We start from the raw sequence: 24,604 nt of genomic DNA on the forward strand, positions 1-24,604 counted from the left end.
TCTGAAATAAAATAGATGCTTAATGAATGACAGCATTTTTCTTTTGAAGATAGCATGCACTGTACTCTTTCTAATTATATTTATTAGAAAATATATCATAAAATGCTGAAACTATAAAAATAGAAAAGCACAATAACTTGCATTTACCAGAAGGAACTATTATTAATGTTCCTGTGATTTAAAACTTTCATGTTATGATAGAATGTTCTCCAAATTTGAGAATGTAACATATAAACTTTCAGAATTTGCCTTCTTTGTCAATTCAATAATAAAAACATTTATGTCTGTTAATATTATTCCAAACTATTAATTTTAGTCAATGCATAGTAATTGTTCATATGTTTGTACTTTGTTCTAAAATGTCCAACCCATTGGGTATTTGGAAATCTTTTTTAGTTTTTTTCACCCTTTTCTGTAAAACTACAATATATGGCTGTTTCATACGTCTTAATAAACACATCAATTTGTTTTCTTAGGAAAAATTCTATAAATTTAACCTGCAGTATATAAGCTTTCTCAATATGTATATATTACTAAATTTTCTTCAAAAATTTTTCTCAATTTACTCTCTGTTACAGTTAGTTTTATGTGGCAGCTTAGCTAGGCTATAGTCTCCTGTTATTCAAACACTAATCTAGGTGTTGGTGTGAAGGCATTTTGTAGATATGGTTAATATCTACATGCAGTTGACTTTAAGTAAAGGAGATTACCCTCCGTAATGTGAGTGGACTTCATCCAATCAATTGGAAGGCTTTAAAAAACACAATTGAAGTTTCCTTGAAGAAGAAATTCCACCTGTGGTGTGTAGCACTAGGTCCCACCCAGAAGTTTCCAGTCTGTAGGCCTGCCCCTCAGACTTTGTATTATCCAGTCAAACCTCACAATCACATAAGCCAATTCCTTGAAATAAATCTCTTAATATATATCTTCTACTTGGTCTGTTTCTCTGGTAGTGTCCTGACTGATACAGATTTTGGTACCAACAGTACTGAGAGTACGGAGATAATTACTTGACCCAATGTATAGAAAGATCTTTTATATTATCTTTTAACTACACCAGTGAAGCAGTATTACTGTTAACTGAGTATGGAATTTGATTCTTTAATTGGAGCTGGAGATGATAACAGTTTTTGTTAAAATCTCAAGACATGCCTCTCTTAATTAGTGTTAGCTCATAGAGTTTAGTTCCTTAAAAAGGTACTCTGCATGAGCAGTAATGGATTAGGTGATTAGCCTCTGATTATCAACTCTTGGCTATAAACTCGCCATGACTTCTGATCTGAATAAATAAACAGAAGAACTCAAAGTATTAGGGAAAGATTCATATATCATGATAGGAGATTATTTATAAAAATATCACTTTGAGGCTTTTCTCTAAAATTTATTATGGTTTTTATTATTGATGTACAATTTCTATTCATTGTCACAAAGGGTAAACTGCTTCACCATCAACACTATTATCCATGTACTAATTTGTAGGCTTTCACCTTTGGATAAATATGGGAATTTTTCTTTCATACTTAAAATTCTACATTGGGTTATTCTTGTTTTCAAAGCTATTATCATTTCTGAAATAAATTACCCACTGTAAATGAATACAAGGACGGCATATTATCTTTTCTAATACATATATTCCAGAGAGTTGGCAGCTAAGCTGAAGAAAGATGAAAGTAAATACACCTCCATTATAACAATGTAGACCATCATGTTTTCCTTGCTGAAAATGCAATTCTAATATTTCATATAGCAGGATTGTTATTTTATTCAAGAGACACACTTTTTAACAGCAGTCATATCTTTCCCCTTAGGCTCATTAGAGTGGAGGCAATGCTATTTTGATTGTGTCCGATTGAATCTAACAGGAATTGACTGAACGTAAGAAAACAGTCTTACAACATTATTGTTTAGCATTTGCTGATGATACAGTTTGCCTAGCACACCATGCAGTGTAAAATTTTTCCATCAAGGATTTTAATGCTTTCTTTAAAATCAGTACACAGGGTGCTTTAAAGGTCAAATGAGTAGAACATTTTTTTTGCATAATTATAAATATATATATAGAAGATTTTCAAGACTCCTGGTGTTTGAACTACCTTTAACTGTTCTTATCCCCAACTTACAGTGATTGCTCTTATTTGTCATTTGTATTCACATAATAGTAATCATTAACAACTCTCCATTACTTAGAACCTGAAAGAAATGTTTAGTGTGCCATAACTTCTATTCATTATGTTTAGGTATTCAGGGTAGATGCCAGGAAAGGTCAAATAACTATACTGAAAACAAAGATGTGGGTAACCTACTGTTTTATTATGTGCATGCCTATCATCATACAGAAACAATTTCTAAGCTTCAACATGTCCTAGAAAAGACTAGAGGGAATACATGGAATAGGTCAATCTTATAAATAAACAATTAAAGAGGCAGCAAATAGTAAAATTTCATTATGTTGGACATTAACTCTATCATCTGATTATTCTTGAGCATTATAAAAGTCATGGTTTAGAAATTACTAATTTCTATCATATATTTATGAAAGCATTTTCAATTGGCAGTGATTAAAACTTACCACAGAACCTGAACATGTGTGTATTCTCATTAACAGACTATCATATTCACATTGAAAACACCAGTTTATTTAATCAGCCATAAACATATAAATAAGTTACTATAAAATCAAAATAACTATACTTTTAGGGAGAATTTAGATCCCTAAGCTGTCTATTCACATAAATAGAAATAAAAGATAAACATTAATTCATATACCTGATGCCAATACACAATTATTTATATCAGATCAAATCACCCTTGATATCTAAGGATATTTTATGTGAATTAGCTTAAAAGAAATTTATTAAGTTTCATCAAAAATTGATTTTTTAAGAGCAAATTAAATAAATAGGGGATATTTCTTTTATGAAGGAGGATTTGATTCCTATAATATTTATTCAGGTAGTTTCCACAGGGGACATGGAATTGCACCCAGCTTCCACTCATAACATCTTTGAAAAAATTAAGTTAATTCTTCAATTTAAAACTTTGGAAAGTAAATTATTGCCAAAAATATTAATTCTAAAAATCTTTATCTGGAATCCAAGCACCCACCCCTCCAATTTAGGCTCTTATTTATCTATATCTCTGACAGCTCCACAACAGGAATTTTCTATTATTTAGATAAGTCTCCTCATTGTTCCACCTGCCAAGGTTTCTCTTCCATCCATTTAAATGCTGCTCATAATTAAGAGCTTACTTAAGCTTCACTTATTACCTATATGTTATTAATATTTGCAGTCTTAATGATCTCTTCACCATCTAATACCAACAGTGTGCCATTCTTTTTTGCATTCAATTATGTAGTGTGTTCTCTCATTATGTGACTGCTTTGTTTCTCCAGTGAAAAAATAACCTCACTCTTGGCAGAGTTATGATTTGTCTATCTTTGATTTTTTTTTAATAAAACTAAGGCATTGGCCTACTGGCCTTAGAAAAATAAATTTTGCATTTTAGTTTATAGCATCAATTGTATTCCTAGAAATACATCAACTATTCCCTTAAGGTGGTTTTACAGCAGTAGCCTTGTCGTGGTCAGGAAGCCCACAAGCTGCCAGGTACTTAAATTCCACTTCCACTGTGGCCATAGACTGGCCCTGGTCTCCATGTTAGGATTGGATTATCCCTCTTCCCATGAGACTTTCTACTGGCAAAGTAACTGTTGGCATTCATTGAGCCATAGTCAGATTTTCTAACAATTATGGGCAGCTGAGCAAAGAGTAACTAAAAGCTCTGAATTTAGTATTGAAGATATCATGTAATTGAATTGTTTTCTAGCTAGTTCTAAGTATTATGCTAGTCAATTTTTCTTTGGGGCTTATACTTTTGGAACATTGTGAATAAAGTTTTTTTAAAGATTTTATTTATTGGGATCCCTGGGTGGCGCAGCGGTTTGGCGCCTGCCTTTGGCCCAGGGCGTGATCCTGGAGACCCGGGATCGAATCCCACATCGGGCTCCCAGCGCATGGAGCCTGCTTCTCCCTCTGCCTGTGTCTCTGCCTCTCTCTCTCTCTCTCTCTGTGACTATCATAAATAAATAAAAATTTAAAAAAAAAGATTTTATTTATTTATTTGAGAGAGTGAGTATGTGAGCAGGGAGGGGGTGGAGGGAAAGGGTGAGAGAATCTTAAGTAGATTCTACTCCGAACATTGGAGCCCCACACAGGGCTTGATCTCATGGCACTGAGATCATGGTCTGAGCCAAAACCAAGATCACACACTTAACCAACTGAGTCATCCAGGCGCCCTTAAGATAAATTTGTTTTTACCTTTATGTTATTATCTGCAACAAATATTTTTCCACATCATGTCATGATTCTTTTGAAAGACTGTTCCCTGCTAAAATTTCTGATCTTTGCACCAGATAAATGGATTTTTAAGTATATTTTTGCATTTATAATTGAGATTAAAAACAGTGATATGCTTAATATCCTATATTAATTATAGTGGCTCTAATTAAATTATATTTCAGGGTCTGTAAAACAATACTCAATACTATATAATTGACATTAGATTATTAGATACTAAGATCACTGATTAAATTTAATCAGGAACAAAATATCTAATTATTATCTTTATCATTATGAGCAATTAGCCACTTTAGGCATAATTCCTTAAGATGAAATATCTACTTTAGAAAAAGAACACTAATAAAACCTCCTAAGTTAGATTAATTTAGCACACATTTAGACCTTAGTTTGGTAAAATTATATAAATATTTTAAGTATGATATTCATAACTTCTGAATACTCATAAAATGTGTCTTTAAAATTTTATTTTCTGAAATATTAAAAGGATAAAGTAAGCCAGCAGAATAATTGTGAAATATAATTTATTAGTTTTAAAGAGAGTTTATATAGTGGTACCTTAATTTCTACCATGGGCAATCTCTCAGAAAATCTTTGGTTACATTGTGACTGCCTTTAAAACTGTTCAAGAAAATATCAAAAGTGGAAGTGATAAAGTCCATTTATTCAGAGAAATAAGGGTAGGATCAAAAAGCAGATGGAAATGTATAAAGTAAAAAAAAAAAAAAAGGAAATGTATAAAGTGATATGAAACATCCTCAGAGAACCTCCTTTCATTCCCAAATCCAAAAATTTGCCCTTGGAGTTTCAGAGACATTGGGAGCTCGTGTATGACTTACACTGCAAGTATATACCTAACATTTTTTATGGGGCTAGTCAACAAATCACACTTTCAAAGAGTTCTAACAATTTCATTATGAGAATTTAGAGAGTAAGTCTGTAGTCAGATTAGTTACAGAATTAAGTTCCACAAAGCTCAACATATTGGTGGGCATTTTCAGTTTAATCTAGTTGCAGTTCCACAATTATTCATAAAGCCTATTTGCCTCAGGAAATGTCACTGGGGTTTCCAGATTATTCTGCTGTATCTTTTATTTGGGAGGGGGGAAGAGAAAATGAGGCACCGTAGCTACCTGATACCATATATGCAGTTTCCTCATTTGAATTTCATTTTGGAAATACCTACATTACTTCTGTTCCCTGCTCCTTTCCTAAATTGCTCAGTATATAAATAAATATATAAATTTGATATAAATGTATACAAAATATGTATACACACACACTTTTAAGAAGAAAGAGGGAAAGCATGGACTTTGGAGTCAGAAAGAATTCCTTTGACTGTCAGGTTCATCACTTATCTAGGAGACATTTACTCTTAATTTGTCATACAGGTATTTTTCAATATTATTATGTGTCAGGCAAGACAGTCCACACTAGCATACAAGATTGACAAAACAGCATTAGTGCCATATTTTGTAATTCAAATCCCCAGAGAGAGGATGACATAAAGTAAGCATCAACACACTTAAAAGAGTTGGGGGGTTGATTTAAACTGAGATGTCAGGAAACAAATTCTCACGGAAGATTTGAGATGAAAACTGAAAAATAAGCAGCTATCAGTAGACCAGCAGAATAAGGTAAGAATGTGCCAGGCAGAGGCAACATCATAAACAAAAGCCCCTGAGGGCACAAGGAGGACTTGGACAAATTGAAAGAAAACCTGGGGGTACTGGAGCACAATCTGTATGTGTGGGAATGTTGGCAGGAAAACAGGATTAGAGAAATGGGCAAGTCTGTTTAACTTTTTTGATACTCCATTGCAAGTTTAATGGTAAAAATGTGTATAAATCCACACATCTTTTGACTGTCAGATAGAAAACTTGAGTGTTTGAAAAAGTAAGTCAGACACCCTATAAATGCTTTTTTGTTTGGTTGATTACTTTTGTTTGATGTTTTAGTTTCCTAGGTCTGCCATAACAAAATACCACTGACTGGAGGGCTTAAACAAACAACAAGAATTTATTTCCTCACAGACCTAAGGGCTGGGAATCCAAGATCAAGGTGTTAGCATGTTTGGTTTCCCCTGAGAGCCCACTCTTTGGTTTACCTTGGCTTTCTCCCTGTATCTATGGCCTTTTCTCTTGGCACACACATTTCTGGTGTCTCTTCCTCTTCTAATAAGATATCGGTTATATTTGATTAGGGCCCACCCATATAACTAGATTGAACCATAATTCCTCCTGTAAAGGCCCTATCTCCAGATACAATCACATTCTAAGGTACTCGGGGTTAGGATTTCAACATAGGGATTTTGTGGGCACATAGTTAATCCATAATATTTTGTTTGTTCAGAATGTTGTTAAATTGGAAGTCTGTTTCTCTCTTTCACTCCAGGTTAGATCATCTTAAACTCGCTCTTTTCTCTGGAAGGGTTTTTAACCTGTAATTCTCTTGCTTTACCTTACCTCTCCTTTTATGCTCTGTATGCAGTTGTGTCCTCCTGTCTTCAAAGAATCAGTATTCTAGTTGCTTTGCTCTGAATTTATTGTTTAACTCTGGGTCAAAAAGTGGATAAGCCCATAATCTTATTTATATATCATATACAAAATAATTTTTGTTTTCTAGACTAAAGTTAGATTTAAACTATACGTAGTTGTGAATAAAAGAAATGCACTTACCAAAGAACAGATTGCATGAATTAAGGATAATACTGGTAGAGAATAGGGGAGGAGGGCGGGGGGTGGGGGTGAATGGGTGACGGGCACTGAGGGGGGCACTTGACGGGATGAGCACTGGGTGTTATTCTGTATGTTGGCAAATTGAACACCAATAAAAATTAAATTTATTATAAAAAATACTGGTAGAGAATATTAATAAAACAATGGACTAGGTAATTTAATAAAAGTGATATTATTATCAACAGAAAACTATTGAGGAAAAACAAAAAACTACTTAAATGACACTAAATTGAGAAAAAGAATGTTCAAGGAACTATGAAAAATAAACTATTCAATAGAAGTCTGTTGAAATGCAGAGATCTAGCTCACCCAGACATTTATTACTACCATATATTCTAGGTGAAACTTAGTCATCCTTTCCTTATTCACCCATAATAGATATATTAAGTGTTCTGTATTGCATTATCTTGCTTACTGTAAACATTATTATCCCTATTTTACATCTGAGATAATCAGGATTCAGAGGTCTGGGTAGAACAACTTGTCCAAAACCACTACTAATGGCTCAACAGCTGGGATTTCTTGATCCATGATTCCAAAACCATGCTGCTTTGTTTCTTTTTTTTTTTAAGATTTTATTTATTTATTCATAGACACATACACACACACAGAGGCAGAGACACAGGCAGAGGGAAAAGCACGCTCCATGCAGGGAGCCCGATGTGGGACTCAATCCCGGGTCCCCAGGATCACACCCCAGGCTGTAGGTGGAGCCAAACCGCTGCACCACCAGGGCTGCCCAACCATGCTGCTTTGTTTGACTTCCTCTGATATACCAAGGGGAAAAGTAGAGAGGCAAGCCATCATATAGATGTAATGATGAACCTCTGCAATATGTACATGTGCCCAAGAGACTAGTTATGAAGAGTCATATGAGATCCATGGAAATCAAAGGATAATATATTTGAGAATGGCTGATGAAGGTTCACTTCTATCAAAAACACACAGACATGTGTGGGCACTCACCAAAACACACAGCAAACAATAAAGTTTCATGAGCAATTGGGTTTCATCATCCATCAGACAAAAGCTGCTCTGGGAAGACTTGTTTAGGCAAACCCAGTGTAGCATTAAATCCATCATCACAATGACATCTATATTTATAGGGTCTCAAATTGCAGCAACTTCAGACTCAGAAATCATACTTATGACCATTCTTTCAGATAAGTTGAAGATGGACAATAAAATTGAAATGAAAATTGATGATTTGAACCATAAAATTTTAGCTTTCAGTTATATTGGCTGCATATAGCCAAACTCAAAACCCTGGTTCATTCTTAAAGTGTTCTTTAAATTGGAATTGACTCTTAGAGAAAGGCTTCATCAGTTATCATGGGAGGTAATATTTAAAACAGCAAAATAGAGAGATGCTGGAACATCCTGACATACCTGGCGCTGAAAGAGAAAGAAGGGTTCTAATTCCTCACCTGAGATGTTAAACCAGATTAAGTGCTACAGGAAAGGAAATTGTCTTCAAATTGTTTTTTATATGCTGGTTTTAAAAATTAGATAACAACTTTAAATATCACTATATAGTATAAGCATATAAATATATATTTATACACTCATCACATAATTTTTTAAAAAGTAATATATAACAGAGTTTTAATAGAAACTATCTTTGGAATATGATTTCTGTTCTAATTCTTTGGATTAAGAAAAAAGTTTTATAGAAAAGCAAATGGAGAATAGTTAATAATATTTTCTCATTACTGTGTTTGAAACACAATGCTTTCGACAAGACCTGTAGGATCTAAAGATGTAAAACAGAAGTGCGATTATAACTGCTTTGTAAGAGAAAGGAACTGGAGGAAGTCACAACAATGTGGGTTAGTGTCTCTTTTCTGTAAACTGGGTAACCTGGGTTTAATAGCCTGGATATAGCAGTAATTATATATAAAGGAAAGGGAGGGAGAGAATCTTAAGCAGGCTCCATGCTAGTGTGGAGCCTGACATGGGGCTCAATCTCACAATCCTGAGGTCATGACCTGAACTAAAATCAAGAGATGGACACTTAACTGACTGAGCCACCCAGGTACCCTAAAATAGGTTCCTATAACTTTTGTACTAAGCTGAGAGCTTAAAGGAGGGGTGATCTTTAGTATGTCTAAGAGTATAATGATTCCAAGACCTGAGCCCAAGCCTGGGTGCAGAGATAATGTAAATTCCAAGATAGGGTGCTCTTACATAATATTTTTTTTAATTTGTTTATTTTTGAGAAAGAGCATGAGAGTGGGGAGGGACAGAGGGAGAGGGACAAGCAGAACATAGAGCCTGATGCAGGGTTTGATCCCAGGATTCTGAGATCATGACCTGAGCCAAAGTCAGATGTTTAACTGAGCCACCCAGGCACCTCAGGGTGTTCTAATGCTGAGTTAGTCCCTTGTAGAAAGCCCCATGCAGCATATATTCATTTCTCTGTGACAGAAAAAAACAATTTATTTATTTATTAAAGATATTATTTATTTATTTGAGAAGAAAGAGAGAGAGAATGAGTGGGAGGAGAGGTAGAGGAGAAGCAGGGAGCTCAGCAGGGAGCCCAATGTGAGATTCCATCCCAGGACCCTGGGATCATGACCTGAGCGAAGGCAGACGCTTAACTGACTGAACCACCCAGGTGCCCAAGTAAACAGAATTTATACACTGTGCTATCTGTGAGGTACAGAGAATATTACTTTCCCTTTTTAGAAATGAGCTGGAAGTTTAATCTAGCAAAACACAGAACCAACTCTATCAGGAGGGAGATGGTGAGAGTTTGGGCAAACAATAGGATCTTGGAAGGAGGTGGTCACAAACAGACTGTACCTTGGGCCTTGTTATTGGGCCTTGGTTGCAAAAACTTCACAAAAACCATATTTTGAAAAAGGAGATCTGAAAAAAATACTTCTGTTGTTATTTGTAACTGTGTAGGAAGAAGAAAATAAAACGAGGTCTTAATAAAGTTAGGAGATACTCAGTCCTTACTGAGGGTAGCTGACCACAATTACCATAGTTATATGTTGCTGGGTCTGTAGGGTCTTAAGTGCATTTATGCACATTTTGATACACCTGAATTGTTTTAAAAAGACATTTACCATGCAACTGCTCTTAGCATTTATTTGGAAACCAAAAGGGGGAAAAGCAAGTTCATTTGGTGGGGCTAGATTTCATTTTAGATAGCCTGGTATTTAGAAAATCCAGCACTGTCCATTTAGAGTAAGGAGTGATTCTATCAGTGGAGGGAGCCACAGTTGAACCACTATTAGAAAAATCACAATTTTCCAAACTAGGGCATTCATAAACTCTCAAGAGTATGTTAATACCAATAAATGAAGATTCAGGATATAACTTAATGTGGTGGGACCCATGAGCCTGTGAACTGACATAGCATTCTGGGGTCCTGGCTAACATTTTCTCTTTGACTCTAAAAAGTAGTATTCTATGTTGGGGAGCATTTTCTGATGGCTAATAGAAACTCATCATACACACACACACACACACACACACACACACACAAACAAACACACACAAATCTGATTCATTGTGTTTTTTTTACCATGGAGTGAGTTCTCAGAAATATATCAAAGATTGAATGTAATTTGTACTATATCTAGTTTCAAGTTTTTATTAATTGGAAATATGTCTCATTGCTAACTTGCCATTACTGGAATTTTTATGTCCAATGAACTGTTTACTTCAACTGAAGCAAAAACTCCAGTGGTCTTTGAGGGGGAGAGAAGGCTAATAATTACTGCCATTGTAAGACAATTTTAGTAGGATTTAAATGAAAACAAATTTTTACATTATATGGCTTTAAGCCATGGTCTTTTATCATATTTTTTTAAATTATCATATATTTAAACTTAAAAAGCCAAAGCCTTTTGTGTGTAGGGGGAGAGGGGATGTTCGTATTATTTTTACAAAACATGAAAAATTCTTTGTCTTTCAGAATGACGTGACAAAACACACTAAATCTCACCAATACCTGGGATAAACTGAAATGTGATACACTAACTCTGATGTGGATATATTGTTTTTTCTTCCTTGTCTATGTACTCCCTGCTACTACAGTAATAAGCTGTCACTGTTCAGGGACATTTTTTTTTTTCAGACAAAAGTCTATAACTTTTGTGTTAAGTGAAAAAACATTAGACTTTTAGAAACTCAAACTTTTCAATTAGGTAGTAATTTTTTTAAATCCTGATTATATGCCAGCATAAAGAATAATCAATTTTAAGAAAAATATTGGGGCACCTCGGTGGCTCAGTCAGTTAAAGGTCTGCCTTTGGCTCAGGTCATGATCCCAGGGTCCTGGGATGGGGGTAAGCTCCGTGTCCCTTGCTATGCTCAGTGGGGAACCTACTTCTTCCTCTCCCTTGGCCCCTCCCCCCACAATTGAGCTCTCTTTCTCTCTCTCTCTCATAAATAAATAAAATCTCTCTAAAAAAGAAAAATATTGACTGTCTTAAGTCTTTAAAAGCTAAAGAACAGTGAGTCTACATATTAGTGCATTGAATGGGGATAAACAGGAGAGCAGGGAATCCCTGGGTGGCACAGGTTTGGCGCCTGCCTTTGGCCCAGGGCACGATCCTGGAGACCCGGGATCGAATCCCACATCGGGCTCCCGGTGCATGGAGCCTGCTTCTCCCCCTGCCTGTGTCTCTGCCTCTCTCTCTCTCTCTGTGACTATCATTAAAAAAAAAAAAAAAAAAAAAAAGAGCATCCTAGAGAAAAAAAATGATAACACAATAAAGGTATATCAAATAAGACATATGACAAAGTTTAACTTTGGGAGAATACAGGCAATAAGTATGGGCATAAATACTTGTCTCATACCTCCTTTCCTTTTAAATTTCTATTTAAAAAGGGGGGGGAAGGGGGGAGCTTGACAATAGGATTGGTGGTCAGTGTCCACCCAATCAAAATTAAATGGTTAGAAATGTTAATAAAGTGGAAAGATTTAAATTTAACCATCCAGAATCAAAGCACAAAATCATCCTCATAAATACACGGGAATATTATTAGCAATAGAATGAGAGCCACTGGATCCCCAATAGCACCCCAAAATGCAGAGATGCATTTTAGTTGTTCAATAGTATTATGCTTGCTATTGTTTCCTCTTTTTCCCACTTTATCAATTGTTTTTCCCTGTAGTATATTACTTTCAGCTGCATACAAGTATGCTTTAGTATCTTTGATGTTAAAAAAGAGACTTGACTATTTTTCTCCTCCACATATTTCTTTAGTTTGAAATATCCCTTTATAGCAAAATTCCCCAAGAATTGTTTATATTAACTGTTTATAATTGTTTCCTGCCCATTCTGTCTTTACCAACTCCCATCGGGCTTTTATGAAATTATTTTTGTTAGCTTATTTTTTCCCTCCATACTGATAACCCAATGGCCATTTCTCATTACCCATCTTACTCAACAGCTGCAGCATATGTCTCAGATGACATCCTTCATTCCAGAAACATTTTCTTCCCTCTCTGAACACATTTTTCTCTTGTTTGGTTTCTATTTCACTAGTAACTCATTCTCTCTCTCTCCTTTTCTGGTTCCTCCTCATTTTCCTGACCTCTAAATATTAAAGAGTTTTTAGATAAGAGCTGTCCAATTGAAATTCTCTTTCATCTATAAGGATCAACATTTCAACCTGTGAGGATACAGCATTATTCTTACAGGAGCTTACATTAGCTTTCTCTCTTGAAACATACGCCAGTCAAATGGAGAACCTGGCTACTCATGATGCTGAGGGATGTCCTTGATGCTAGTAGGCATACCAACAATATTCTTTGTCCCAGTCAAAATTCTTTCCTTGTTGAGTTAATTCAGATCTCTAGCACAGAAAATAAATTTTCAGGAGTGAGTACCAATGACAGCAGCTCTCATCATGTTGTACAAGTCTACTACTATTTTTGCTTATTGTTATTTAACTTTTCTCCTTTGTTCTAGGTTTGCAATCTTCTCTACCCAATCATCTCCATCAAAGAAACTGTAAGTTACAGCAAGAGCAAGTCCTGTGTTTCCTTCATACCCACTGTATCTCCTCTGCCAAAATAGAGTGCAACTTCTCTTTGATTACAAACCAAAATTGGTCAAACATAAACCTCCATCTGCCAAGGAGAGGACAACAAAACCAAAAATCTCTGTGGTACCTATAAAGAAAGGTTATAGTTCCTAATTTAAATTGAGGCTATAAATTAGGAACACTTAGTATTTGAAGATATAAAAATATTTTTTAACATAAGAAAATAATTATAAAAATGTTCTTAACAGAATTTATAAATGTGACCATGAAGTCAATAAAAGGAAATAGTTTGATATAAGGCAAATTAAAGGAAGATGACATAATCCAGCTAATAAGATAAAAATTATGATGAATATCTATACATACATGAAGAAGAATGTCTACAAAGCCATCCGTTGAGAATATGTTCACAATGGGTGAAATATGATTTAGCAGACAGAAATTCAAAATAAGAAAATTACATTTGGAAAAGACTGCTAATGAAATGTGAAGTTATAAAAGTACACAAAAATGTCTAAATAACTGTATCAAATGAAGTTGAAAATTGAATAAAAATTGTTTTATTTTAAGGAGAAAATCTGTTCTGTAAAATCAATAAATGGTTTTCAAATTAATATTTAGAAAATAATGGAAAAGCTAGTGGAGGGCATATAACGCCAAACACTAAATCTTGTCCAATGAGAAGTTGAAAAGCCATAGTTATATTCTTAAGTATAATAGCTATAATGACAGATATAAAATTTTAGAAAAACATTAACACAACTATTCACAAAATTAAAAAGAGACGGTTTATCATCAAAGTCAGTGAGTAAGTGATTATTAAATAATGTGGTACAGAGGAAATGTTGCAAATCCATAAAGCACAAAATTACAGCAATAAGAAGAACACAAATTACTGAAATAAGGTTCAAGTTTCTCTAATAGTTTAAATTTGATATACATAAGATCTGATGACTCAGAAGTGAACAAGTGAAGTTAGATAGACAAATGTAAACCCAAAAAATCATGTCAGGGACTATATTGCCTTCAATAGCAATAAAAATTCAAAACAAACTGACTTAGGAAAGTCACAAAGCAATACATATGTATAAAATACTGAATATGTAAAATAAAATCTATAGGAATTAAAGTAGGGAATCTAGCACATTACTAAATTATAAAAGAAATTTGAAAAAGAAATAGATTTGAAAAATATGATTAAGGGATGCCTGAGTGGCTCAGTCAGTTAAGTGTCTGCCTTTGGCCAAGTCATGATCCCAGAACCCAGCATCTGGCTCTCTGCTCAGGGATAAACCTACTTTTCCCTCTCCTTCTGCCAGCTGCTCCCCCTGCCTGTGCTCTCTATCTCTCTGTGTCAAATAAATAAATAAAACCTTCAAAAAAAGAGAAATATGATTAATAAACTGAAATTAAAGGATATATACCAAGTTTTTCCTATATAGAGAGGATATCTGTTTTTCAATATTCACAAAAATATTTTATATTTACTTTTATATTTTGCAAGCAAGATTTTAGTAATTTTCCTAAATACACAAAAGATATCATTATTTGACAATAAAACATATCTACAATAAAAGAGAATTGTATTAAAAGATTTTATTTATATATTTGACAGAGAAAGGAGCAAGAGAGCACAAGCAGGGGGAGTGGCAGAAGGAGAGGGAGAAGTAGATTCTCCACTGAGCAGTGAGCCCAATGAGGGGCTTGACTTTAGAACGCTGGGATCATGTCCTGACCCCAAGGAAGATGCTCAACCAACTAAGCCACCTAGGTGTCCCTAAAAAATAATTTTTAAAGAAAATGCTTAAATAGCATATTACAGTTAATAGGTGATGGGTATTATGGAAAGCATTTGTGATGAGCACCAAGTGTTATATGTAAATAATGAGTCACTAAATTCTACCCCAGGAATTTTAAAAAAGAAAAAAAAAAGAAAATTTATATTTTTTAAATTAAATAAAGCAATTTTCCTTAAAGACTTTATAAAGAATGAGGAATCAGATTTAGGCTTGGGGAACGCAGAAAAGTATCTGTCAGCATTTCATTTATCTACTACTGTGCCTATCTCATTGTGCTGGATGAATGTTGGCGGTTGTGGTAGATAGGTGGTAGGGTAAATAAATGAAAAGAAGAAGAGAAGGTATTAGAGAATAAACAGGGTTAAAGATGATGACACTGATGTTCAAAAATGGTAGAATCTGATGTCTGGGGGCACCTGGGTGGCTCCGTTGGTTGGTTAAGCTCAGTCGTGATCCCAGGGTCCAGGGATCAAGCCCCATGTCCATATAGGACTCTGCTTCTCCCAGTCTATCTGCCTTCCCCCACTCATGCTTCTCTCATGTGTTGCTTGCACGCTCACAAACAAATAAAATCTTTTAAAAAAATAAGTTGATGTCTAGTAAGAACCTCATTTTGTTTTTTTCTTTCTTGCTTGAAGAATATCAAACGTTTCAGCTGTTAAGCATGTGCTATATTCTCTTGGTAGAAATTAGCATAGTCCCTACATCACAACTGGATAGTACTGCAAAAGTATTTATTACTAGTTCTGGTAAAAATGAAAGACCAACCATTTATGTGATTGCCTTCTATTGTCTCTCCTCACCAAGACTCCATTTTTAATTTACTATGAATAAAACAAATATGAACTCACAAAGATATAGAAAGTGGAGAGGATATATCAGCGGATGGGAAAGTTTACAAACTTTTTGGAGACACAAAGCAGATGGAGGACTGCTAGCTAATTTATCAGAGTTTATACTTCAACTGAAAGTTCCTATGGACATACCAATATAAGTGAGCTAGTTTATTCCAAAGAACTCCTAAAAGGGAAAGGATATGGGCTATAAGTGAGGACAGGACTAAAATTATGGGTACTGGTTGAAATTTAGTTGAAGGCAAAAGAACATTCAGTTCCCCTTCTCCTGTGCAGCCAAGCTTTCCCACTCTCCCTCATCAGAAAGATGAGATATTTATCCTTTGTACGGCACCATGGCCTCAGTAGTGGCTCTGATTCTCAGCCTCATAGCTCTAAGCTCTCCCAAGTTCTGGTAATACCTCTCCCTCCTTCTTAGGCCCATATGTAGTACTAGCTTCTCAGCAGCCATCTCAGAATCTTTTTGGCTCCTTTATCCCTGCCCAAACACCTATAAATAGACTTCCTATTAAACTCTTTTTAGTTAAACTCTTTGAGTTTAAACACATCTGTTTCCTGCTGGGACCCTGACTGATACATCAGAGAACAGGAGAAACCTTAAAAAACCTGTAATTAAGTAATATCCTCAGGGAGAAAACAGAAGGTTGTTCTCTTCATAAAACAACAGTATCAGGGAAAAAAAATCAGAGCATTCACATGAAAAATAAGAAAGAAATCTTGAAGTGTTAAAATACAAAGCAAAGAAAATATCCCAAATGTTAGGACAAAAGATAAAGAGATGGAAATCGGTGAAAGAATGTAAGAGAATAAGAGACCAGTACTGAAGTGTCATGCCACAAAGGGTCCATGGAGTGTCCAGCAGAGTGAAGGATAAAAGAAAAACACCATCTTTGTGAAGTTTCAGAAGACTAGTGGTAAAGAAAAGATCCTAAAAGCTTCCCCCAAATGAACATATGTTATGAAAAAGGAAAAATAATCAGAGTTCTGAAATGAAAAATAAGAGGCACTGAAAATGGAAAAAAAAATCCATATCTAAGATTTCAAATAAGTGCAGAAATACAAAGCACAAAAATTACATCAGAAATTATGATTAAAGATAGAAATGGAAAAAAAGAGGAAATATGAGATTAATAGAACCAGTACCTGGCTACAGAGTGAAGGGTGCATGCAGTGCCCAACACAGTGAAGGACAAAAGAAAAAAATTAAATATAAGTTTGTGAAATTTCAGAAGACTAAAAATACAACACTCTAAAAGAGAGAAATGAAAAGATATCACACTTAAAAAATAAGTATCTGAAGGGTATTAGATTTTCAACAACAGCACAGAATGCTAGAAATCATTGGAGTAATGCCTTCAAAATTCCAAAGGGATATCATTTGTATATTGAGTATAAATTTCAAGCATAAAAATAAGTCTGAGGGTGGAATAAAGATATATACAGATGTGGCAAGACTGTCACTTTCCCTGAATCCTCTAATTTCAAAAAGCTAACATATAAGATGCTTCAGCAAAACAGAATAAAACAAGAGGAAATGAGAGATCCATAAATCATTTGACCAAACAAAGTAGAATGGCAAAGTGAAGTCTCATCACTAAATCATATGGTAGGTCTGATGGAACATTTAAAAAAGAAAAAAAAAAAAGAAAGAAAAAGGACAGATGTACTGAAAACTGTAAATTAAAACCAGGGAAGTTATTTACGGAGGGAAGATGGGAAGGGTATAAAAAAGAGGAAAGATAACTGAGGCATAATATTTGTAAAAAGTCAGCATGTGCTATTCATAGTAGTTTCATTATTTCCTTGTTGCTTTAAAAAAAAACATACTTTGGGAGGAGTAGGCTGGACAGGTAGGGCTGATGCATAAGTACATCCTCATGCATAACTGGATGCCAATGATAATTTTGAAAATGAATACATAAAAATAGTAATATGCATTTATTCTTTAGAAATATGAAGGTAAAAATACAGAACAAACTTCTAAAGATTTTAAAGTAGGGCAGCCCTGGTGGCTTAGCGGTTTGGCGCCACCTTCAGCCCAGGGTGTGATCCTGGAGACCCGGATCCCACATCAGGCTCCCTGCATGGAGCCTGCTTCTCCCTCTGCCTGTGTCTCTGCCTCTCTCTCTCTGTGTGTCTCTCACGAATAAATAAATAAAATCTTAAAAAAAATAAAGATTTTAAAGTAATGTCCTCTGAAGTAAAGCTGCACTTGAAGAGGGGAAGAATATTTTTCTTCCTACTTAATTTTCTAAAAATTTTTTTTTTTAATTTTTATTTATGATAGTCACAGAGAGAGAGAGAGAGAGAGAGAGGCAGAGACATAGGCAGAGGGAGAAGCAGGCTCCATGCACCGGGAGCCCGACGTGGGACTCGATCCCGGGTCTCCAGGATCGCGCCCTGGGCCAAAGGCAGGCGCTAAACCGCTGCGCCACCCAGGGATCCCCCTACTTAATTTTCTAAAGAAGTTTCTGATTACTTTTTTTTTTTAAAAAGATCTTATTTATTTATTCATGAGAGAGAGTGAGGCAGAGACACAGGCAGAAGGATAACCATGCTCCCTGCAGGGAGCCTGCGCAGGACTTGATCACAGGACCCCGGGATCACGACCTGAGCCAAAGGTAGATGCTCAACTACTGAGCCACCCAGGCAGGCCTAAAGTTTCTGAATACTTTAATGTAAAAAAAAATCAAATTAAAAAATGCAATAGGGGATCCCTGGGTGGCTCAGCGGTTTAGCACCTGTCTTTGGTCCAGGGCACGATCCTGGGGTCCCGGGATCGAGTCCCGCATCGGGCTCCTGGCATGGAGCCTGCTTCTCCCTCCTCCTGTGTCTCTGCCTCTTTCTCTCTCTCTATGTCTATCATAAATAAATAAATAAATCTTTAAAAAAATGCTATAAATGGAATAATAGGATGGACACAAAATATGAGAGGTTACATACACATGGACAAGAAGAACCACATAAGTGAAGAAAGGATACCATTGTTGATGATCAATAACTATTCTATATAAGCATGGCATCTATGCTATCTGATATCCTTGGTGGTGGGTGGAGCCACTTAGGACCCATAATGTGTTTGCCAATAAAATCAATAGGTAAATTTATTCCAAACAAGAACATAGACATGTATCTTCTAATAAAGAAAGCACAATTTCTATGAGGTCACTGCTTCCCTGTACTTCCAATTCTGCTTTTCACGATGCACCTAAAAATAATAAGCTTCTATTCAAAATGCATCTATGTAACTTCTCAAAGTTAGGGCATCACTGGTCATGTGTATTAAGACTAAACATCATCACAGTTTACCTCTCTCTTGCCTAATACAGGATTATTGTTGGCAAGAACATCAGGCATGTTCTGCATGTGTCACATTGTTTTATGTATGAGTCTGAGGCCAATTCTGAGAATACAATGTCTGTCCACATGCATTAAAAGAAAATGCTCCAGTTTACTGAGAGGAGTTCATATGTTCCATTGTTTTAAACTGCAAAGTGCAGGATTTTTTTTTTTTTTTTGGCCAATTTCAAAAGCATGTTTATCCACTAATAAAAATTGCTAGTGATATTGCAGTTTTCTTCAAACCACAAGGCAGAAAGCTAGATATTTTTAATTGTACTTTAGTATCTCATAAGGAAATACCCTCAAGTAAGCCTCAGGCAAATAATGAGCTGTTGACAGTTTCTTTGGAAAAACTTCATTTGATTATAGTAGTATTTTCTTTTTCCTAAATATTAAAATAAAGCAAGCTAAAGTTTCTAGGATTCATAGAAACGATCACAGAGAGTTTTTCCTTTACAACATGTTTAGTAAAAAATTGAGCTTAAGGCATAAGAGGCTACTTTCAGCAAAGCTTCTCATGTGCTAATCCAAAAGAAGTTGATCTCCCTTTGGAAAGGATCCTGGAAAACTGAATTAGAGGCAGATTTTTTGGCCACCTTCGTACTTGAGTTTCTTCAGCATAGTGGCAGAAATCAATGGTTTCTTTAAATAAAACACTCCAGGGACAGAAGAAATCAGAGCTTGGCTCAGTTCCTAGAATTTGTGTTTTTGCTTGTATGATCATTCCTTAGCAAGTACTTTCAAAGTCAAATCCTTTTTTCTACATTTATAATCAAAAGGAGTAAGAACCTAAACTCAGATATAAAATTCTGATTTTAAAGTATTCTTATCCTGGTGCTATCAAATCTTTATTCTCTGACTCGGATCTATGACAACCAACCTCTGCCAAAATAACAAGAGCAGTAGTTAAAGCACTCAACTTCTACACTTATTCAAATTATTTCATATTTTGGTGCATGTGGATGCATTTCAGTATGGGTTCTCTAGAAGTTATTATGCCTGTTTTTCCTTATATTAGTTAATTCATTTATTCAAACATCCATCACTTCATTCATTCAGCAAAGCTTTTATACAGTACTTAACATTCACCAACTACCATAGCTAAATGTTAAGGAATTTGAGATCTACTTTTTTCTGCCTGTTTATGTTGACCTTTTTTGAGACATTAATGATACATCTTAGTAATGTCTTCTAAATCCTATCCAGATGCATATGCATATATTGTACTTTCCAAATATTCCTAGCCCAAAATAGTTGCTCCCAAGTAAAGATGATGGTAGGTAAGAAAAAATATTAATGTCTATGATATCCTCTCCATCATCACTGCTAACATTTATTATATATGTTATTTATTATAACATTTAGTGATTACTCACAGCCATAAAAACTAGAAGTTCTAGGACTTGTCCCAAACTGCACAGTAATGATGGCAGTAGTAGAACTCTGGCTGTCCAACTCAAGAACTCATGCTTTTCAAGACCACATTATACGTGGTCACAACAATAATAACATAATGATGACTAGACAGCCTTGCTACTTCACGTTTCTGGACACTGTGGTATCACAATTAGAATGCAACCCATTACTATGAACATTTGCATACACATATTTAAAAATTTTTAATGGTCAATGTAAAAATAATTGCAAACATTAGCTAAGCACTTTCTGCATGCAGGACAGATGCAATACATTTTATGATGTGCACAACAATCCTCTACAGTGGGTACTATTATTCTTAAACTTGACCAATAAGGGAGATAAGGTTCTCAGTTGCTCAGAAACAGAGTCTCACAATCAGTGGTAGTGTTGGGATTTGCTTCTAAGATACTTGTTTCCATAAACCTGCTTTAATTGGCAAGCTATACTTCTCTAATGCCAAGAAAAGTGAAAATATCCATGTCTTATTAAAATAGGCTCAGATAATTTTTGTTGCCATTGAATTAAATTGCATTGACTAATGATAATTTTCATACAATTAAAATATAGTGGAGTTCATTAAAATGGCTTTTTAAGGATTTAGTTGTATCTTTATTATTTGAGGAAGATGAAAAATCTAGTTTTTAATGCTAGCAAAAATGCATATTGACATAATTATTTTGCTAATAATAGTATTCCATTTTAAGCATTTTTTTATAGAGCAGTATTTTCAAAATGTCTTCCTATTATCATCTGGGTTTTGGAATAGTAACAAGAGCAGTTCCAGGGAAGACTGGGCAGGCATAGTAGCCCCCCTCTACCTCTTCTTCTCAATCCAAGTCTCAAACAAAGAAGCTCCAACTTAAATTATTTCAAACCTTAGTTGCCCATGTAAGATTCTATTTATAAAAAGATCTCTGTTTGAGTTATAGCTAGTCTAGTTTTTCACAACTGAGTACACAATGAGTACATATTAAGGTGTATGCTTTAAGAAGCCTGAGGGTAATTTTTTTGGAAATTGTAATCTTATTTTCCTCTTTTTAAAAAGATTTATTTATTCATGAGAGACACAGAGAGTGAGGCAGAGCGAGAAGCACACTCCCTGAGAACAGCCTAATGTAGGACTTGATCCCAGGACCCCACGATCACAACCTGAGCCCAAGGCAGATGCTCAACCACTGAGCCACCCATAATCTCTTATTATGGCATCCCATAATCTCTTATTTTCTAACAGCCATCCTATGCTATCTCTTTATTATAGAGAGAGAAAGCAGAGTTTCTTCATGCCTCTGAATCTAAAAAAGTTCTTGATTCTGCTGTGTGATCTAATGAGCATAACCAGGCAAACACATTTATCTTGCATTAAACCCATGATCTGATGACATCAGTTTACCTGATCACCTGCAACACCTGTGCCATGACATTGTGAAGGGTCACACTGAGAAACTCATTGAATAGAACTAATTTTCTGTTATCTCATTAGTATGAAAAAGAGAAATGGAAGTGAAGTTGTAGAAAATAAAACTATAGATCTTGCATGAATGTGTTGTTGGCTGAGATTTGTATATGCCACATTTGGAAAAGATGCCTGCTGCTGCTGCTGGTGGTGGTACTGTTATTATGGAAAAAGAAGAAAGCTTCATCAAATTCACATTCCATTACCATGTTCTCTCACTTCTGGTCACAAGTTAGACTTACTTTGTGACTTATTATACAGCCCCTAAGGAAAGGTGAGACATGCAGTATTGTTAATAATGATCCATGGGAGTTGCCTGGGTGGCTCAGTGCTTGAGCACCTGCCTTTGGCTCAGATCATGATCCCAGGGTCCTGGGATAGAGTTTCACATCAGGCTTCCCACAGGGAGCCTACTTCTCCCTCTGCCTATGTCTCTGCCTCTCTCTCTCTTTGTCTCTCATGAATAAATAAATAAAATCTTGGGGGAAAAAAAGAATGATCCATGGACCGTGGTTCAAATCCATAACCACCAATTTCACAATGCACAGGACAGCATATCACAACAAAACACTATGCAGCCCAAAATGTCAATTCAGTTTTTTCCAATCAAGAGATTAAATGGGGTACCCCTTGAAAGGAAGACTTTGTATTGCATAAAATCATTTCTTTGTTTTGGAAGTCGCTCAAATATCTTCATTCAGTTAGACAAATATAGCAGGGGACATATGTACAGAACTGACAAGGATTTGGACAAGCCAAGGGCCTATCCTTCTCAGGGCACAGATAAATATCTATTATTTGTTTGGCAGCAAGAAAGAAGCGTGGTGGTGAATGGATCATATCGCTGTTCTTCACTTATTGAGGAAGCAACTACTGATCTCCTCTGTCTCTTAAGGCCTCAGAGTACCTGGTCTTCTGGAAGGATTGGGAAGCCTTAAGGAGGAAATACTGTACTTTCTGCTCTCAACATTCAACTGATTGAGGGCGAAATATTTTCTTGGCATTGTCTTTGATTTCCACTTTGCTTTTTATCTAAAAAAAAACCTGTCTCATTATCATCACATTAGTGTAATGGAAACTTACTAATAATTTTTTTCTTAATTGTTCTTACAACGAAGGAGCAAGAGGTTAATTATTATGAACATAATATCTACATTCACCTTGTGTTACTACTCGGTTTAATATTCCTGTCACCTCACAAGTAGATCTGAGAGTACCCATTAGTTTCATTTGTAGAGTAAATTTTTCCTCCAGAATAGTGATGTGCATAAAAAACAGTTCATTTTATATTTGGATAGAATAGGTAACATTTTATAATTATCTTCTAAAATATAGTATTTTGCAACTAAAACTATATACATATAAAGTGCTTTCTTTAATTTCTTTTTTTTAATAATCTGGTTCTGACAATGTCAAATGCCTATTTTGAAAATATTTTATTAATTCATTCATCAATCAATCATTCAATAAACATTTATTGATTGTTCTGCACAGCAATTTGTTAGGTCCTGAAAATATAAAAATTAATAAGCAAAGTTCCTATTCTCAAGTGCTCAGCTTTTAATCTTAGAATATTTTCTCTGCATGAATTTATCATTATTTATATGAAGGCAGACTAAAAAGGAAGCAGACCCAATTGTATAACCACTTTCATTTCAAGTAGGTTATCACATGCTATACATATCAATTTGAAGCCATCAAATCCAGAACATTAAGTGATTTCATTCCCTAGTTGTAAAATCAATGTCCATTCCAAATTCAGACAGCTAAACATTTTAACTGGAAGTTTGTGGTTTATGGTTTGTGTGTGTGTGTGTTTGTGTGTGTACATATAAAACAATATTTCTAATTAGTCTTAAGAACTGACAGAAATGTGGTATCCCTGGGTGGTGCAGTGGTTTGGCGCCTGCCTTTGGCCCAGGGCACGATCCTGGAGACCCGGGATTGAGTCCCACGTTGGGCTCCTTGCATGGAGCCTGCTTCTCCCTCTGCCTGTGTCTCTGCCTCTCTCTCTCTCTCTCTCTCTCTCTGTGACTATTACGAATAAATAAATAAAATCTTTAAAAAAAAGAAAAAGAACTGACAGAAATGTAGGAGGTAGTATTTCTAACAAAACAGAACTGGTGTGCCTTTTGGAGTGATATGATAATTCCAAAAGAGAAATTGATGGTCTTTAATAGATATGCTAAGAAATCAAGTTCTTTAAAGCCACTGGTGAGATCACCAATAACAAGCTTTGTGTAGTTCTGAATGGGCTATGTTACTTAAGTTACTTTCAAATATATTTACACGGACATAATTACTTTTGATTATTTTAAGTGCTATAATTCTATGGAAGAAAATGTTTATTTTAGTATTTGCCCTTCTATTCTGTGTTCTTTCTAAATTCTATCCTAAAATTTTTCAACCATTTTAATAAAATTAAGTTCCTATTTTAGTGAGAGAGTTCTTCAATAATTAACATACTTTAATATAAAGTGTTACAATAAAGCTTGACTCAGAATTAAGACAAGTTACTGATTTCATCTGTTTAAAACAACCACAAGGGTGCCTTGCTGGCTCAGTCAGTTAAGTGTCCTGTGCCTTTGGCTCAGGTGATGATCTAGGGTCCTGGAATCCAGCCCATGTCAGG

General features: G+C 35.2%; 1 protein-coding gene across 1 annotated transcript in view; it reads right to left on the reverse strand.

Moving 5' to 3' along the window:
* Positions 1-24,604, reverse strand: part of LOC112914100 (eyes shut homolog) — a 1,106,577-nt gene that overhangs the window by 544,966 nt on the left and 537,007 nt on the right.

This window comes from Vulpes vulpes, chromosome 1 (genome assembly GCF_048418805.1).
Source record: "Vulpes vulpes isolate BD-2025 chromosome 1, VulVul3, whole genome shotgun sequence".
In the NCBI taxonomy this organism is placed as follows: Eukaryota; Metazoa; Chordata; class Mammalia; order Carnivora; family Canidae; genus Vulpes; species Vulpes vulpes.